At 35.9% G+C, this 14,726-nt stretch overlaps 1 protein-coding gene across 3 annotated transcripts in view; it reads right to left on the bottom strand.

The window, feature by feature from the left end:
* The window catches only part of TMEM135 (transmembrane protein 135), a 253,981-nt gene that overhangs the window by 180,025 nt on the left and 59,230 nt on the right, over positions 1-14,726 (bottom strand). The gene's annotated exons all lie outside the window — the stretch shown is intronic.

The raw sequence follows: 14,726 nt of genomic DNA on the forward strand, positions 1-14,726 counted from the left end.
GTGTAATGCTTCCTTTCTAGTACTTCCAAATATGCACAGGCTATACTTCGTAGGAACTTTATAAGCAATTTTTAACACCAAAAATGGAAACCATGTCTTTTTAAAAACATCAGATTCATAATGGTATGGATCAATGAGGCCCTTTCTCCCACAAGTGTTTCTGTGTATGTATATATGTGTGTGTGTGTGTGTATCTGTGTGTGTGCTATACGAAAAAAAAAGAATAAAGAAAAAACCATAGCACTTCTAAATCTATACACTCTTACTAGCAAAGGACTAAATTTCCTTCTTAAAAAAAAAAAAGCTGAAGAATACAGTATACTAAATTTTTTGCTAGAAGTTAATATAACTTTTGGTTATGGTCATTTAAATTTTCATTTTTAACGAAAGGATAAATAACTATCAACAACTGTTAAGTAAAATATTTTAAAATATTTGATGAAAGTGAAATAAAATTAAGATAAAAATTTTGGTGCTAGAAATCAGTTGCATTTCTCTACACCAACAACAAGACAGAAGAAAGAGAAATTAAAGAGTCCATCCCATTTACAATTGCACCCAAAACTATAAGATACCTAGGAATAAACCTAACCAAAGAGACTAAGAATCTATACTCAGAAAACTATAAAGTACTCATGAAAGAAATTGAGGAAGACACAAAGAAATGGAAAAATGTTCCATGCTCCTGGATTGGAAGAATAAATATTGTGAAAATGTCTATGCTACCTAAAGCAATCTACACATTTAATGCAATTCCTATCAAAGTACCATCCATTTTTTTCAAAGAAATGGAACAAATCATCCTAAAATTTATATGGAACCAGAAAAGACCTCGAATAGCCAAAGGAATATTGAAAAAGAAAGCCAAAGTTGGTGGCATCACAATTCCGGACTTCAAGCTCTATTACAAAGCTGTCATCATCAAGACAGCATGGTACTGGCACAAAAACAGACACATAGATCAATGGAACAGAATAGAGAGCCCAGAAATAGACCCTCAACTCTATGGTCAACTCATCTTCGACAAAGCAGGAAAGAATGTCCAATGGAACAAAGACAGCCTCTTCAATAAATGGTGTTGGGAAAATTGGACAGCCACATGCAGAAAAATGAAATTGGATCATTTCCTTACACCACACACGAAAATAGACTCAAAATGGATGAAGGATCTCAATGTGAGAAAGGAATCCATCAAAATCCTCGAGGAGAACACAGGCAGCAACCTCTTCGACCTCAGCCGCAGCAACATCTTCCTAGGAACATCACCAAAGGCAAGGGAAGCAAGGGCAAAAATGAACTTTTGGGATTTTATCAAGATCAAAAGCTTTTGCACAGCAAAGGAAACAGTGAACAAAACCAAAAGACAACTGACAGAATGGGAGAAGATATTTGCAAATGACATATCAGATAAAGGGCTAGTGTCCAAAATCTATAAAGAACTTAGCAAACTCAACACCCAAAGAACAAATAATCCAATCAAGAAATGGGCAGAGGACATGAACAGACATTTCTGCAAAGAAGACATCCAGATGGCCAACAGACACATGAAAAAGTGCTCCATATCACTCGGCATCAGGGAAATACAAATCAAAACCACCATGAGATATCACCTCACACCAGTCAGAATGGCTAAAATTAACAAGTCAGGAAATGACAGATGCTGGCGAGGATGCGGAGAAAGGGGAACCCTCCTACACTGTTGGTGGGAATGCAAGCTGGTGCAACCACTCTGGAAAACAGCATGGAGGTTCCTCAAAATGTTGAAAATAGAACTACCCTATGACCCTGCAATTGCACTGCTGGGTATTTACCCTAAAGATACAAACGTAGTGATCCGAAGGGGCACGTGCACCCGAATGTTTATAGCAGCAATGTCTACAATAGCCAAACTATGGAAAGAACCTAGATGTCCATCTACAGACGAATGGATAAAGAAGATGTGGTATATATACACAATGGAATACTATGCAGCCATCAAAAGAAATGAAATCTTGCCATTTGCGACGACGTGGATGGAACTAGAGGGTATCATGCTTAGCGAAATAAGTCAATCGGAGAAAGACAACTATCATATGATCTCCCTGATATGAGGGAGAGGAGATGCAACATGGGGGGTTGAAGGGGTAGGAGAAGAGTAAAAGAAACAAGATGGGATTGGGAGGGAGACAAACCATAAGTGACTCTTAATCTCACAAAACAAACTGAGGGTTGATGGGGGGAGGGGGTTGGGAGAGGGGGTGGGGTTATGGATATTGGGGAGGGTATGTGCTATGGTGAGTACTGTGAAGTGTGTAAACCTGGCGATTCACAGACCTGTACCCCTGGGGATAAAAATATATGTTTATAAAGCTGTAAAAAAAAAAAAAAAGAAGAAAGAAAAAAGAAAGGATGAATACCCAAGTTTTGTAGCAACATGGACGGGACTGGAAGAGATTATGCTGAGTGAAATAAGTCAAGCAGAGAGAGTCAATTATCATATGGTTTCACTTATTTGTGGAGCATAACAAATAGCATGGAAGACAAGGGGAGATGGAGAGGAGAAGGGAGTTGAGGGAAATTGGAAGGGGAGGTGAACCATGAGAGACTATGGACTCTGAAAAACGATCTGAGAATTTTGAAGGGGTGGGGGGGTGGGAGGTTGGGGGCACCAGGTGGTGGGTATTGTAGAGGGCACGGATTGCATAGAGCACTGGGTGTGGTGCAAAAATAATGAATATTGTTATGCTGAAAAAATAAAAATTTAAAAAAAAAAATTTTTGGTGCTGCCATAAATGTAAAAATATAGATTCCAGACTCCAAAGGAATAGCCACAAATATTGCGTTTCAAAGCCTAGTGCTAAAGATATGAATTACACTTCCTTTTCAAAGCAATCAATCAATAAAGATTTATATTAATCCTGTGAATTAAAATTTTCTGTATTTGCACTGCACTTTAATAAAACTAGTAAGTCAGCTTCATATAAATCTCCTAATTTAAATGATTATTTCTAACTGAAATAAAATAAAAAGATTAATACATAAACAAAATAAAATGGTTACCTTTCATCTGGATCAGGGATCTCAACCTTTTTTGCATGACGACTCCTAAACTGGCTGAGTTAACACTCTCTTGGGTTCCCAAGAGTATGGGTAATTAATGTCAGGCTAGCTATAATTCATTCCTTTGTCTTCTACTCAAGAAAGTATTTCAGGATGCAATTCAAGGAAAGTTATGTTACTTAAAGAGATAACTAGAATATTTTCACTAGCACAAGTAAAAAATTCCTGGAACATGCCTCACAGCAGATCTCAAATACATACTGTTTTTCACGGCATTGCTGAAAACAACCAATAAAAGAGACAGGGCGGGTGAGAACAGCCCTGAGAGAGGAGGTATATGTTATATGCTTACTACAAATTTTACTTTGGTAAAAGACTAAAACAAATTAATAGAAATTTTAGAGGATAGCCAAAATTTACCTGTACTAAAATAAACTGTAAAGTTTAATCAAATCAATTTTACATGACATTTAAACTTTCTGGAGCTCTTTCAATCTGCTATTATAGCCTGAGAACTGGCCCCGAAGTTTCCAATATTGTTGCCTATCTCCCCTACAATTACTTCTTCCCAAATAAGCTAGAGTAACTGTTTGAAAAGGCAAATCATCAGATCACTCTTTTGTTTAAAAGTCTTCAATGGCTTTCTATTAAACATAAAATGAAAACAAGTCCCTGAAAATGAACTCTCCTTTGCCTATTTTTCCAATCTCAGTTCATTCCATTCTGTCCAGCCATAATAGTCATCTGGGCTACAAATCATATGTACTAAGTTTGTTCCCATCTAGGGACCTTATTTACTTTCTGATCACTGAATACTCTTTCAAAAGATGATCTCTAGATGAGGCTCATTAGAATACAAATATGACTAAAAGAGCTTACCAGGGTAATAATAGAGAAAAGAAACAGAAGAGAAATGGAGAAAGGAGGGAAGAAAGAAAGAGGACAGAAAAGAAAGGAGGGTGTGTGCGAGGAAAAGACACTGCTACTACTAGAGAATCACAAACTAAGTTCCATAGGAGAACACAGGAGAATATAATCTCTAGGCGTAACATTTCTAATTTGAAATGTGTCACTGTTTTAGGCACATAACCAGGAAATAACAATGACACGTAACATGTATTAGATGGGAATTATTCTATTGGACCCTCTAAACCACAGAGGAGCCCCGTGTAGGATACAAAAATGTCACTGAGAGAACTGACAAAATCCCCTACCTTGCTATGGTCATTTGATCCAGAATCAGATACACTATACCCAAACCAGGCCAATTAGATTCACCCCAAAAGGATTTGTAAATTCAGGGTAAAGGCCAAGGGGAAAGGGGAGAGGTGGGACTTTGGAGCTGAATCACTATAATGATAGTGTCATATTAAAAAAAAGGGCCCACTGCTGAGTTCTCTGTAGCTGCCCTGGTTCATCTTTCCTGAGACTTAATTGTTTAGCATTTCTCTGGATTCTGTGAGCAATCTCGATGTCCTTCCCTTAATCCCAGTTTTTGTCTTAAGCTAACTGAACTGTTTTCAGTTATACACGACCAAAGCCAATGTGATCGACAGATCTGAAACGCTGTGAATGTGCAATCATTCTAGTGAAGAGCTAAAGGAGATTGAGGGTTTGGGATCTATTCCAAAGAGTAGTGTGAAGTCAGTGCGTGCAAATGAACTATACTGATACAGCAGGAAGAGAAAAATATTAGTGTCACTCACTTTCAGGTGCAGATTCAAATCCCAGACTATTGGCTACCTTGCATTGTGACCTTGAACAAGTAATTTAACAATGTTCTTGGTCCATCTCCTGAGCTGCTGGTGATAAAAGTAACATCTGTCTTACAGTGCTGTCTGAAGATTAAACAAGATAAAAGATGTCAAAACACTCAACAAAATGGCTGGATGATAGTAGGAGTTCGATGAATGTCAATTTTCACCTTGTTTTCCAATAAGAATAAGATGTTTAATCAGAGAATAAATGAAAAGCCAACTCTGGCTAGAGCAGAGGTTAGCAAACACAGGCAGGGGCCAAATCCACTGTACCACCTGTTTTGCGTGCCCCACAAGCTAAGAATGGTTTTTATATTTTAAATAGAGACATGGTTTGAATATTGCCCCAAAGAAGATATGCTGAAATCATAAGCATTGGTACCTGTGAATGTGACAGGTACCTCTCTCTCTTATTTTGAGAGATGGCCATTGCAGATGTAATCAAAGTGAAGTCACCTTGGACTAGGGTAACCCCAAATCCAATGCCTACTGGTCTGTAAGAAAAAGGAAACAGAGACTTGGAAACAGAAACACACATGCAGGGAAGGCAGCCATTTGACAGTGGACTGAAATGCCCCAGTTAAGTCAAGGTTTGCCAAGAATTACCAGGAATCTCCTGAAGCTGGAAGAGGTAAGGAAGGATTCTTCCCCATAGACTTCAGAGTCTTCCCACACCTTAATTTCAAATTTCTAATCTCCAGAACTGTGTGAATACTTATCTTAAGTCACCCAGTTTGTGGTAATCTGTTATTACAGCCTGAAGAAACTAACTAAAATTGGGGTTTTTTTTTTTAATCAAAAGAATAGTATTTCCTAACATGCTAAAATTGTAAAAATTCAAATTTCAGGGTCCTTAAAAAAGTTTTATTAGAGTGCTACCACACCCATTTGTTTACATATTGTCTATGGCAGCCTTTGTCCAATACTGGCAAAGCTAAATAGGAACTACAGAGATCATATGGTCCACAAAACCAGAATATTTACTATCTGGCTCTATACACAAAGTTTGCTAATACCCAACGTTAAGCATTATTGCCTGAGACACAGTAGAGTTCTAAAACAAACCCGTACCAGCGAGAGGCTAAGATTAAAGACCTAAGTGAACAAACAAACAAAAAAAACCCTAGGATTTTTATCAACAAAAAAGTGGTTTAACGTTTTAATATAATATAAATCAGGGCTTGGCAAAGAACTAGCAAAACGCAAAGGTGCTAGTTGAGAACAGTCCGATATGTCTTATTTTGTGAAATCAGCTGAAAGACATTAGTGGTTGTTATGGAGAAGCTGGGTTTGGTGGAAGGATGTGGAATAAGACTACTAATTTGCTTTATTATGCATCATAAGATAGGCAGAAAACATCCAGTAGAGGTCTCCTGAAAATAGTATCAAATGGAATTGAAGAAATTATTTAAAAATTCAGACAGAGATTGACATACCCTAGTCTTCTCTTTCCAGCCTAAATGCTAATTCTAAGTAAAACTCTGTTGACTGAACGTTTAAAAACCTCTCAACTGGCCATCTATCCCTACTATATCCCACCCATAAGAGAACTTTCAGAATGACAGTCATAAAATAGAAAGTGTGATCATGCTGTGGAATTTCTACAGTTAATTTTTAATAAGGTAATATGTATACTCCTATGCTTAATATATAACGTTTTTCAAAATAAGACTCCAACCCATTCAGTCCCATTTTACACCACTCCTTGAGATTCCAAAAGCTTCTCCTATATTTAACATTGTTATACACACACACCTATAACACCCTATGCTTCCCTTTTTGTAACATCCATTATGATTTTAATTATTTGTTTATTCTTCCACACTAAGATGAATTTTATGATAGAAGCATGTCTGTCAAGGTTCACTATGTTTGTTACACACAGCACTCAACACAGTGCCTGGTACTTAGGTGCAAAATACACGTAAGTTGGGGCACCTGGGTGGCTCAGTGGGTTATTTTTAAATAAATTTAAAAACATTTTTTTTTCAGATAATTTTAATTTATACACTTAAATATAAGCAAAGCAAAGGGAATTCTCGGCAGAAGGGAGCATTGTGTGCACAAAAATGAAGGTTTAAATTGGCCATGTGTACTTAGTCATTCTTTGTTAATTTATTCTTTTAACTTATGTGTATTTTTTTTAAGATTTTATTTATTGGGCAGACAGAGATCACAAGTAGGCAGAGAGGCAGGCAGAGAGAGAGGAAGGGAAGCAGGCTCCCTGCTGAGCAGAGAGCCCAGTGCAGGGCTCGATCCCAAGACCCTGGGATCATGACCTGAGCCGAAGGCAGAGACTTAACCCACTGAGCCACCCAGGCGCCCTCTTTAATATATTTTTAAACTACAATATAAATTATTTCATTTAGTACTCAATCATCAGTCCCCTTTTAAACAAATTAGTTGCCAGAGTTTCTCTTTCCCTTTGCCTTGCTTATCTTTTGGGAAAATTTGTACTCATCCTTCAAATGCAGTCTCCACAGTAAAACTCTTCCTTATATTTCCTGGCAAATTGTTCTCATCCTTTCTCCACATCACTAACATAACATTTACTGTATCATACTGTAAGGTATTCAGTTGTCAGTACTTAGGCTTCATTGTACCTCGAGTTTCCCAAGGACAAGAACTATGTTTTATTAGTCATTTTCCCCAACATAGGCAACGTATGGAATATGTGAGAAGTGAAAATATATTTCAGTGTATAAATTAAAATTATCTGAAAAAAAATTTTTTTAATTTATTTATTTCACAGAAAGAGAGAGCGAGCGAGAGAGGGAATACAAGCAGGGGGAGTGGGAGAGGGAGAAGCAGGCTTCCTGCCAAGCAGGGAGCCCAATGTGGGGCTCGATCCCAGAACCCTGGGATCATGACCCGAGCCGAAGGCAGATGCTTAACGACTGAGCCACCCAGGAGACCCTTATCTGAAAATTTTAAGACAAAAAATAAAGCTCTAAACCACAGAACACTGTACATTTAAGTATTTTCTCCATTAAGAAATTAGTTTCAAGAATATATTGAACAGTTCTTTACACAACCATGATTGCATGTTTTAGTTAAAATAAATATCATCTCATGTTGCAGATTATTTTATTATAGAAATAATATAGCCCCACAATAAGACTGGGAAATATTTAGAATAAAACCTGAAATTCTTTTCACCAACATTCCCATTTCAAACATATTAACTATAATTAAGCCATTTAGCATTTTTCAAATGAATTTGTTTGGTTCTTTAACATTTATATATATACATATACGTGTTTGTGCACATATGCTATAAATCTTAGTAGCTATAGATCATTAATTTATACCAATCCTATTAAGACAGTTCAACTTAAATGCATCCAAAATAAATGTCATAGTTTAATTGTAATTTTCTAATATCTGGAATCAATTAGTTCACGAAAGTTTCAAGAAGGCCACCCAGTAATAAACACAAAATAAATTGTGTCTGCTATCCTGTTAGTGATAATTTTTTATTGCTACCTCAGTTTCAGATGTCAGACTAATGACTTCCATATTCTGATTAAAATGCAAATTGAAGCCATATGTTAGGAAAGCTTAGGCTTTCAATATTACTGTTTTCTGTCTTAAAGCATAATAAAAGTATGTTTATAAAGGCTAATAATTACCCAGATGAAATATACCAATTCTAGATGTAGAAATATGTACTTTTACATTGTAAAGTATATCAATACATGCAGTTGTAGCACATAAATTAATAGCTACTGTCATATATAGATCATTGCCCAGAGGTGGGTCAAAACTATAAAACAGTAACAGAATGGGTCTTAATTAATTTTCCTCGAGTAAAATTTGGAAAGTGGTTTTGTAAACCTATTTTTAATTTTCAGACTTGCTAACTAAAATCATCTTTAATCTATATTCTAATTAGATAAGTGAAAAGTAAGCAATAGATTAATATTATTTTGCTGTGTTAAATAAACTAAATTCTACATAAATCATTTTAATGTTTAATGAGTTTCTAAGACTATGCCACAAGTTTCCCAAAGATCTTCTTAATTGTGATTCCAAACGGACCAGCCCAATGATAAATATTATAGCCTCTATTCTTTTTCTTTTTTATTTGTGACATTAAACTAAAATTGCTATGTACAGAAAATGTTTTTATTTTAGAAAGCAAAATAATAAACAGTACTCCCCCAAGAAACTAAACCATTAGTATTCTACTCGAGTAAATATTTCTAAATTTAACTATCTACCTTACCTAATATCAGCTCGATGTAAAAAATTAATAGAAAAGTCAATGCCAGCTAAGTCATTAAATTATACAATTTATAGACCTCAAAGGTAGTAAACTCAATGAAAATAGAGTTCAGTTGCATAAATATAAAAGTGAAAGTGACTATAAAAGTGTATACTGAAATAAAGAGGGACTGGCATGAGGTAGGGCAGGGATAAACCACAGTTCCCAAGACAAATAAAATCATTTTAATTTACCTTAAAAAATGTCCCACTTGAAATATGGAAATAGAAATCCCTAAAGAGTAAAGTCGCTAAAGTCATTTCCAATGCAGAGAAAAAGAAATCTATAAACTAAAGTGATCTCAAATTATTAACAAGGTGTAAGTTGGGGGAGGTGGGTGGGGGGGTGGGGTAACAGGGTAATGGATATTAAGGAGAGCATGTGATGTAAAGAGCACTGGGTATTATATAGGACTAATGAATCCACTGACTGCTACCTCTGAAACTAATAATACCATATGTTAATTAACTGAATTTAAATAAAATTTTTAAAAAGAAGGTGTAAGTCAGAGAGGATATATACCATATGATTTCACTTATATGTGGAATCTAAAAAACAAATGAATAAACAAGCAAACAAACAAAAAGCAGAACCAGACCCACAGATACAGAGAACTGCTGGTCAGCAGAAGGAAGGGAGGATGGTAAAAATGGGTAAAGGGGAGTGGGAGATACAGGCTTCAAATTATGGAAAAGCAAGTAATGGGTATAAAAGGAACAGCACAGGGAACACAGTCAATTGTACTGTACTAGCATTGTATGGTGACAGATGGTAGCTGCTCTTGTGGTTAGCACAGCACAACCTATATAGACTTACAGAATCACCATATTGGTACACCCAAAACTAACGTAACATGTGCATCAACTATACTTCAATAAAAATGAACATACATACACGTATACATACATACATACATTTGTTTAAAAAAAATTTTAAGGGTATTAATAAAATGTCATGGGCTTTTTGCAGTACTATGAATTCTTTTAAATAAAATAATGGACACTTCTTAAAGATCTGGCCTACAAAAATCTTACAAAAAGATCTGGCTTAAAAAAATTCTTAAAGATCTGGCTTACAAAAATCTTACAAATTTCTTTAATATATTTTTTTCAAGATTTTATTTATTTATTTGACAGAGAGAGATCACAAGTAGGCAGAGAGGCAGGCAGAGAGAGAGAGAGGAGGAAGCAGGCTCCCTGCCAAGCAGAGAGCCCAATGCGGGACTCAATCCCAGGACCCTGAGATCATGATGTGAGCCGAAGGCAGAGGTTTAACCCACTGAGCCACCCAGGCGCCCTCTTTAATATATTTTTAAACTACAATATAAATTATTTCATTTAGTGCTCAATCATCAGTCCCCTTTTTAAACAAATTAGTTGCCAGAGTTTCTCTTACAGACCTCAAGATCCCATGTTTCTCCAAAATTCTCTGTATATACTGCTTTTGTTTTGGTTCAAAAATAATAATGGTGCATGAATTTTCTGGTATGCAAGCAGTGCTCTATTCTAGACTTCTGTTTTTCTACCTATGTGCAGGACTAGCTAGTTTGCCAAAGTCTCTGTTCTAAAAGTAATATGCCATTACAAGTACTGTACCCTTGTTTAACTAATCTGTACAGTTACTTCCAGGCCCTGCACAGATAAGTCCCTCAGTTCACAATCTGCTTCAGTATTGTTTCTTTTGCACTTCTTACTTACAGTAGTCTGTAACACACAGAAAAACAGCCTAAATGTTACACTTTAGTTCCTAATTCACACATAATACAACTCACATACTTGTCAGTATAAACTACAACTCACTGACACTATTCAAAAAGCAATCTCAGCCCTGTGGACTAAGTCTAATATACTGGCTGGCAGAATGATGATTTCATTTTCTATCCTTAGGCTCCTAAGCCATAGTCTCAGTAGTTTTTTTCCCTTAATTTAGTTAAAAATTCTTATAAAGGACTTTGGGAGGTCCATTATATTTAAGAATAATTAAAACCGAAAACTCACAAAGAGAATTTTGGTTCACTTAAAACACAGACAAATATTTAGAGTAAATATTGAGGAAATAGTCCAATTGGGACCAGAATTTAAAAAGACAAATTTCAACACTTTCTTCAGCTGTTAACTGACAGGTCTATACCTCTCAGTAATTCAATTCTTTATAAATATTAACTTTATTTTAAGATTTTTTTTTTTTATTTGACAGAGAGATATCACAAGTAGGCGAAGAGGCAGGCAGAGAGAGAGAGAGGAGGAAGCAGGCTCCCTGCTGAGCAGAAAGCCCGATGCAGGGCTCAATCCCAGGACCCTGGGATCATGACCTGAGCCGAAGGCAGAAGCTTTAACCCACTGAGCCACCCAAGCGCCCCTAAATATTAACTTTAAAGGGCTTCATGAAATGTTGTATCTTTTAATTATCTAGAGACCGCCAAGGACAGTGACAAGGCTATTTCAGGATTAGTGAATATTTAGCATTATACTAATTTTGGCTATACAGTACATCCCGATAGCAGTAACCTTGATAATGGTAACTCCCAATCCATAAGCACACACACGTAAGTAAAAATAATAATAAAATAAGATAAAAGAAAGAAGAGAAAAGGGAGAGGAAAACAGGCAAAGCCAGAGAAATGACATAAACATGAGAAGTTCTAGTGCTAGTCAACTAGCAACTCAAAAAGTACTTAAACTATTTATGACTTTAGTTATTCAACTGGGTTATCACCATAAATCTACATAATATGTTTAATCCAGCTTTACTGAGATAAAATAGAAATATATTTTTCCTTTTTTTTATTTTTTATACTTTTTTTTAAAGATTTTATTTATTTATTTGACAGAGAGAGAGAGATCACAAGTAGGCAGAGTGGCAGGCAGAGAGAGACAGGAAGCAAACTCCCTGCCTAGCAGAGAGCCCGATGCGGGGCTCAATTCCAGGACCCTGAGATCATGACCTGAGCCAAAGGCAGAGTCTTTTAACCCACTGAGCCACCTAGGTGCCCCAGAAATATGATATTTTTAAGTTTAAGGTGTGTAATGTGATGACTTCATACATGTATATATTGCAAAATGACTACCACAATAAGGTTGTTAACATCTCCATCACCTAACATATTTTCTTTAATGGTGAAAACATTTAATATCTACTATCTTAGCAACTTTAAAGTATATAATATAATACTGTCAAATATAATCACAATGCTATACATTAAATCCCCAGAACTTACTAATTTATACTCACTGACCAGCATCTAACCATCTCCTCTACCCCCATCCCAGCTCATGGCAACCACCATTCTACTCTGTTTCCATATCATCTGCTATTTTAGATTTCACATATAAGGGAAGTCATAAAGTATCCATCTTTCTTTATTTCATTTATTTCACTTCATAACACCTTAAATATCTGACCCAGTCATCCCAAATGGCAGTATTTCCTTCTCTTTTACAACTCAATAATATTCCATTGTACATACATACCACATTTTCTTTACCCATTCATTCACTGAGAGACATGTAAGTTCTTTAAGTGTCATGGCTCTGGCCAATACTGCTGCAATGAACACGGGAGTGCAATGTATCTTCAAGAAAATTATTCATTTTCTTCAGATACATATTTATAAGTAAAATTGCTGGATCATTTGGTAGCTCTGTTTTTTTTTTAAGATTTTATTTATTTATTTGACAGAGAGAAATCACAAGTAGACGGAGAGGCAGACAGAGAGAGAGAGAGAGGGAAGCAGGCTCCCGGCCGAGCAGAAAGCCCGATGCGGGACTCAATCCCAGGACCCTGAGATCATGACCTGAGCCAAAGGCAGCGGCTTAACCCACTGAGCCATCCAGGTGCCCCGGTAGCTGTACTTTAAATTTTTTGAGGAAGAGCCTGTTTTTCACAATGGTTGTACCAATTTACATTACTACCAACAATGCACAACTGTTTCTTTTTCTCCATCATCAACAATTATCTCTTGCCTTCTTGATAATGGCCTTTCTAACAGGTGGGAGGTGATCTATAACTCTGGTTTTGATTTACATTCCCCTGACAATTAGGGATGTTGAGCATTATTTTGGGTACCTGTTGGCCACTATATGTCTTCCTAGGGCTTCCTTCCTATTCAAGTCCTCTGCCAAACTTTAATCAGATAATTTTTTGATATTTGGTTTATGAATTCCTTATATATATATTTTCGATATAAACTCCTTTTAATCAGATGTATGATTTACAAATAGAGAGAGAAATAAAGAAAAGAATCCCGTTTACAACTGCATCAAAGACAATGAAATACCCAGGAATAAATATAACCAGAAAGGTAAAAAACTTATATTCTGAAAACTATAATACACGGATGAAAGAAATTGAAGGCAACACAAATAAATGAAAAAACATACCATGATCAGGGACTGGAAAAATTAATACGATTATAATGTCCATACTACCCAAAGCAATCCACAGATCTAATGCAATCCCTATCAAAGTATAAATAGTATTTTTCACATAACTAGAACCAAAAAATCCTAAAATCTGCAGGGAACCAAAAAAGACTCCAAAAATACAAAGCAGTCCTGAGATTTCAAATAGAATAAAGCAGGAGTTATCATAATCCTAGATTTCAAGATATATCTCAAAGCTGTAGTAATCACAACAGTATGGTACTGGCACAAAGGAGGCACATAGATCTACAGAACAGAACTGAGAGCCCAGAACTAAATCCACATATATATGGTGAATCAATCCTTGATAAAGGAGACAAGAGTATAATGGGTAAATGTCTTTTACCCATTCTCTTCCATAAATGGTGCTGGGTGAACTGGATAGCTACATGCAAAAAAATGAAACTGGACTACCTTCTTATCCATAAAAACAAACTCAAAATGGATTAAAACCCTAAATGTAAGACCTCAAGCCATAAAATCCCTAAAAGAAAACATAGGCAGTAATCTCTTGGACATCAACCTTAGCAATATTTTTCTGGATTTCTCTACTAGGGCGAAGGGCACAAAAGCAAAATAAACATTTAGGATTATATTAAACTAAAAAGCTTTTGCACAACTTTGCTGAAGAAAACCATCAGCAAAACAAAAAGGCAGCCTACTGAATAGGAGAAGATATCTGCAAAGGATATATCCAATAAGGGGTTAACATCCAAATTATATAAAGAACTCATAAAACTCAACGTCAAAAAATAACAATAATAATCTGATTTTAAAATGTGCAGAGGACCTGAATAGGCATTTCTCCAAAGAAGACACACAGATGGCTAAAAGACACATGAAAAGATGTTCAACATCACTAATCATTAGGGAAATGCAAATCATAACCACAATGATATCTCACCTCATACTAGTCAGAATGGTTCATATCAAGAAGACAAAAAATAACAAGTGTCAGCAAAGATGTGGAAAAAAGGAAACCCTTGTGTACTGTCAGGAGGACTGTAAATTACTACAGCCATCCTGAAAAAAGGTATTGAGGTTCCTCAAGAAAGTAAAAACAGAAGCACCATATAACCCATTAATTCCACTTCTCAGTACTTCCTAGAAGAAAATGAAAATATCAACTTGAAAAGATACGTGCACCTCTATGTCTATTGTGGTGTTATTTACAACAGCCTTGATGTGGAAGCAACTGATGTTCACTGATAAGTGGATAAAGGAGATGTGGTCTATATACAC

The sequence above is a fragment of the Lutra lutra genome, chromosome 10 (assembly GCF_902655055.1).
Source record: "Lutra lutra chromosome 10, mLutLut1.2, whole genome shotgun sequence".
Taxonomy (NCBI): domain Eukaryota; kingdom Metazoa; phylum Chordata; class Mammalia; order Carnivora; family Mustelidae; genus Lutra; species Lutra lutra.